The following is a 6,000-nucleotide window of genomic DNA, read 5'->3' as shown; positions in this document are numbered from 1 at the left end:
ACAATGCTTGATTTGTTCAGTACACCGAATTAGTTCATAATAGGCAGTAAGCAGGGGAGGAGATATGAAGCCATAGCCACTGTGACTATGACAGGAGTGCACAGGAGGTTCGAAGGGATTTGGGGCGCAATACTAGATAAACATCCAAGCTGCTATTTTCCCGCAATTGAGGTCCAGGAACATACTAGTGTGTTCTGCAGCCCCATGGAGTGTGTTGCGAAATTTTAGAATTGAAAAATAAATTTTGTGCCATCCAGGAAGACTCTTTACAATGCATTTTTTTATTTACAACGTAGTCTTTTGTTATGGTACATTTTATTTTGAGACAGACTTTACCAATGAAACGTGAACACCTGTAACAATGCTCAATTTAATTATTCTGCCTGGCGATATTCGAATGAAAGTGAACACTTCCAACAATGGTTAGTAATTCGTTTACTCTTCCCACTTATTGTTATAGTCCCGTTGCTCTAATTTCCGGCAGCCAATCGCGTTGCAGGTCGGCCACATTTAAACGTGTGCGTCATGTGATTCGCTCATGAAGACGTTATTCATTTCTTAAGGCTCGATAAATACTTAATATAATCGCCCGCCATTTTGGCTCTTTCGTTGGCGTTCGCAGAAAGCACATGAAGACGTTATTTGCCGCTCAATTATTTGCTGAATTACAGTGCGTTTGATTTATTATCATAGGAGCTACGACATGATAATTTTTAACGGTGTGGCAAATAAATCCCTCGTCTGGTAGCTCGGCAACGAAAGAACAAAAATGGCGAATGATACTACCTACCTAGACTTTATAGAGCCTTCACTTCCTAAGACGTAAGCAAAGAGGAGGAGTCACACTGGAGATAACAGCGTCGTGAGTATAGTAATAATGAGTTCAGAATCGTCAGAACTTATTGGCCAGTTTCAGTATATAGTACGTGTGAGCGGGTGATAGTGCCACTATTTTATCATAAGTGCTTTATTTAGATTTTTTAGGACAGATTTTTAATTAAAAAAACTCAATATGAATTAAGTTTTGGGTTAGATGACAGCAGTGCTAATTGAAATAATGTGAGCGAAAGTTCCCTTCAGGGTTCGTAAAAAATACTGCATTTCGAAAAATATATTATAGTGATGAATACTTGCAATATGGTTTTACGTGGCGTGGAGATGAATATAAACAAAATCCCGAGTGTCTTATATACGGAAATGTTTTGTCAAATCAGTCGATAGTGCCGAATGAATTAAAAAGACATTTAGAACATTTATTTGTCTATGTTTAGAACTGCCATTTTCAACGTCATACTTTCATACTTATGTGAATCAGCATTTTCTATCATGAAAATAAACTCTAAACAAAGTAACACACTGCTGCATCTTGAAGATGATTTACGTGTTGGCCTGTCAATCATAAGGCCACGCATACTTACTTACTTACTGGCTTTTAAGGAACCCGGAGGTTCATTGGTGCCCTGACATAAGCCTGCCATTGGTTCCTATCCTGAGCAAGATTAATCCAGTCTCTACCATCATATCCCACCTCCCTCAAATCCATTTTAATATTATCTTCCCATCTACGTCTCGGCCTCCCCAAAGGCCTTTTTCCCTCCGGCCTCCCAACTAACACACTATATGCATTTCTGGATTCGCCCATACGTGCTACATGCCCTGCCCATCTTAAACGTCTGAATTTAATGTTCCTAATTATATCGGGTGAAGAATACAATGCGTGCAGTTCTGTGTTGTGTAACTTCCTCCATTCTCCTATAACTTCATCCCTCTTAGCCACAAATATTTTCCTAGGCACCTTATTCTCAAACACCCTTAACCTATGTTCCTCTCTCAAAGTTAGAGTCCGAGTTTCACAACCATAAAGAAGAACCGATAATATGACTGTTTTATAAATTCTAACTTTCAGATTTTTTGACAGCAGACTGGATGATAAAAGCTTCTCAATCGAATAATAACAGACATTTCCCATATTTATTCTGTGTTTAATTTCCTCCCGAGTATCATTTATATTTGTTATTGTTGCTCCTAGGTATTTGAATTTTTCCACCTCTTCAAAAGATAAATTTCCAATTTTTATATTTCCATTTCGTACAATATTCTCGTCACGAGATATAATCATATACTTTGTCTTTTCGGCATTTACTTCCAAACCTATCTCTTTACTTGCTTCAACTTCCAAAGGGGTTAGAGAGAGAATAACGAAATTAAAAAATCGGAAGTCTCGAGGACCAGACAGTATTGCTACAGAGATTCTTAAATTAAGTTCCGAGGCCATAATTCCATACTTAATGCGTATATTTCATGTTTCCATAAACAATGCAGCTATTCCATGTGACTGGAAATCAGCTATAGTGGTACCCATACATAAAGGTGGAAATAAATTAGATGTCGGAAACTACAGACTGATTAGCCTTACATCTGTCGTATGTAAAGTCATGGAGCATTTGATATCGGATTATATTCGTCATGGTCTAAATGCGAAAGACTGGTTTTACAACCGCCAGCATGGTTTTAGGAAAGGCTTCTCATGTGATAGTCAAATTACGTCACTGGTTCAGGATCTAACTGAAGAGGTAGATAGAGGCGGAAGAATTGATGCAGTTGTGATTGATTTTTCGAAAGCATTTGATTTGGTGCCACATGACATATTAATAGATAAGTTAAGTAGGCTAGGAATAGATAAAAGAGTGGTGCTATGGATCCAAGAATTCTTAAACGGTAGAACCCAGAGAGTTAGAGTAGGTCATGAAATATCGGAAATTGGAAATATAAGTTCAGGGGTGCCACAGGGCAGCGTTCTGGGTCCATTACTCTTTATAATATACGTAAATGACCTATGCCAGAATATTACATCAAATATGAGGCTATTTGCAGACGACTGCATTATCTATAGAAAGATTAGAAATAATTCAGATGTAGATGCTATTCAAACAGACTTGAATAAAATTTATAACTGGGCGTTAATGCATAGGATGAAAATAAATGGTTCTAAAAGTAAATCTATAACATTTTGTAAAACCCGAGAGGAAACTAGTCTTAATTACGAATTCAGTGGTGTTGTAATTCCGCAAGAACAATGTTGTAAATACCTAGGAGTGTATTTAAACTCCAAACTTTCTTGGGGAGAGCATGTTAATAATGTTAAGGGTAAAGCATGGAGGGCACTTCACTTTATTATGAGAATCTTGAGAAAGGCTAGCCCCAAATCGAGGGAAATAGCATATCTAACGTTAGTGTGACCGTTAATGGAATACGGAACTACATGTTGGGATCCCTATAGAATATACCAGATAAATTCCTTAGAAAGAATCTAGTATAGGGCAGCTAAATTTGTTAAAGGTAAAAGAGAAGATGGAAACGATACGATAAAAGAACTTAAATGGGAAACTTTGGAAAACAGACGTAGGAAAACTAGAATAACATCATTGTATAGAGCACATCTAGGTCAGAAAGCATGGGTAGACATAACGGCTCGGTTAGAAAAGCCAACGTACTATGGTAGGAATGATCATGATTTTAAAATCAAATGTAGGAAACAGAAAACGGATGTAGGTAAATCCTCATTTTTAAATAGGAGCTAGATGGAGTCAGCATGTATATATATGCCGACGACATGGCCCTAGCATCCACATCACGGCAAAAGCTTCAGTCCTTGCTAGACCAATTATCAATATGGGCCCGAGAGAACGAATTAGCCATCAATGTAGACAAAACCGTATCCATGATCTTCCGCCGAGGAGGAAGAATAGCAGCTGAAGACACATTCCGTCTGGAGCACAGGGAGCTACAAAATGTAACCCAATTCAAGTACTTAGGAATCACCCTCCAGACGCATGGGGATACGTATACACAACATGTAAATGAAAGAACCATACATGCTATAAAAGCAATGCATGAAGTACAGCATGTAAGCAAATTATCGCTAGAGATAGCCATGACATTATTCAAAGTCAAAATCAGCCCTATATTGCAATATGGTCTGAACATCATATGGGAGAACCTTACAAAGAGCAATTTAAAACGCATAGAACGAGTGAAGGCAACATTTATTAAAAGAGCCCTATCCATATCAAAATATGCTCCATCACGACTATGCTACGAAATGTCAAGGGAACCCTTCTATATCGAAGATTTGAGACACCAACTACTGCTCCCGTCCACTGCCCAGTACGAGAATCTCCTACAGGAACTCCGAACGAAGAGGTCACAAATATGGAGCAACTTCTATACAACAGAGGCCATGCTGTCCGACGAGTGGAAGAGACCGTACTACGAACTCAGACACACCATCACACGCTTCGCAGTGCACGGTTTTCATTTCAAGATCTGCAAAACGACAGGCTACCATGAGCCCAGTGCAGAGTGCGTGTGTAAATTGTGCGAAGGTGCCTGTGAAAGATACCACGCTCTCTCATGCAGACTAAGAATCGAATCACTAACGAGTTTCTGTAGTGAGTAAGCATCCATGGAACGAACACACAAAATATGCATATTTTGCGCTTTTCTACCTATTATTATAAATGATTGGAATGACCTACCTGCAGCGGTCTTTGAGGGCTGTCCTTCCTTAAGGAGATTCAAGAATAATTTAAAAAGTTGTATATAAAGTGAAAATTAAAATTAAGGTGACATTCAACATTTAATTTTTTTAAGGTGACATGTATTTATCTAGGCTGACGAGTTTACTTCCTTGGTTTGAATTGTAAATTATTTAAAACTAGCGTGTATGAGGGCCTTAGACTAGAAATGTTTAGTTTAAATGTAGTTCTGTTTATAAGTATGCATAAGGGTGTAATTATTTGACTTATTTGAACTGTTGTATCAGTGAAGCGAGGTGAGTCAGTGAAGTTATGGTTTTACAGTGCAGTGAACAGTTCCGATCAGTGATAATTTATAGCGTCAATGAAATGTGTTCTATAGTGTCAGTGAAATGTGTTACAGAGTGTCAGTGAAATGTGTGCTAAAGTGTCAGTGAAATGCGTCATAGTGCCACTACAGTGAGTGAGATGAGAGTAAAGTGAAAGACTATTGAAACTTATGTAGGACCTATAGATAATTATGTAGGTTGTATTGTAAAATGAGGTATTTTATTGTATGTTTTATTATTATTGTGTTAAATTGTATTATGTATTATTATTGTATTGTGTGTAAAATTGTATATGTGTTGTAAAATTGTATTGTATATTGTAAATTTTATTATGTATTGGTTATCATTTTATTGTGTATTGTTAATATTGTATATACCACTGCCACGGGGTGCTTGCCCACTTGCAGTGTAAATAAATACATACAAGTAAAATTCCCATGTTTTCCCTAATCGTTCGTGGATTTTCTCCTAACATATTCACGTCATCTGCATAGACAAGCGGCTGATGTAACCCTGTTCAATTCTAAACCCTGTCTGTTATCCTGGACTTTCCTAATGGCATACTCTAGAGCAAAGTTAAAAAGTAAAGGTGATAGTGCATCTCCTTGCTTTAGCCCACAGTGAATTGGAAAGGCATCTGACAGAAATATTAGAAATGAATACAAGCTACTTATATAACAAATTACACAGAAACAGAATGACGACAATATTTCATGGTCTGTTGATAAATGCCCAAAGATCCTAGATCCTAAAGTCTGTATATAAAAAAACCCAATGGACAATTTCACGATAACAGGAACTCCAGTCAACAATAGATTTGTTTTCTAGAAAATAGCAAAAGCACAGCATCTTCATAATAAGGTCTAATATCAACTAAACTTTAATTCATTTAATGATAGATTTCTGGCTCTATCATCAGAAACAGGTGGACTGAAATATTTATTATTTTTTTTGTAGGCAGATAGGGTTTATCACCAAGTTTAAAATGATGTATCTGAAGATAGGGGGTGCAATTTGAAATTCAAACGTGAGGGTGAAGGGATGGAACAGAAAATTATATCAGCAGTGGTTTCGAACTTATCCTTGGAAAACTAAATTGCCGTGTTTTTCCTCAAAATCGTGTCCCCTGTACA

This window comes from Periplaneta americana, chromosome 8, assembly GCF_040183065.1.
Source record: "Periplaneta americana isolate PAMFEO1 chromosome 8, P.americana_PAMFEO1_priV1, whole genome shotgun sequence".
Taxonomy (NCBI): domain Eukaryota; kingdom Metazoa; phylum Arthropoda; class Insecta; order Blattodea; family Blattidae; genus Periplaneta; species Periplaneta americana.
This window is presented reverse-complemented; position numbering follows the sequence as displayed.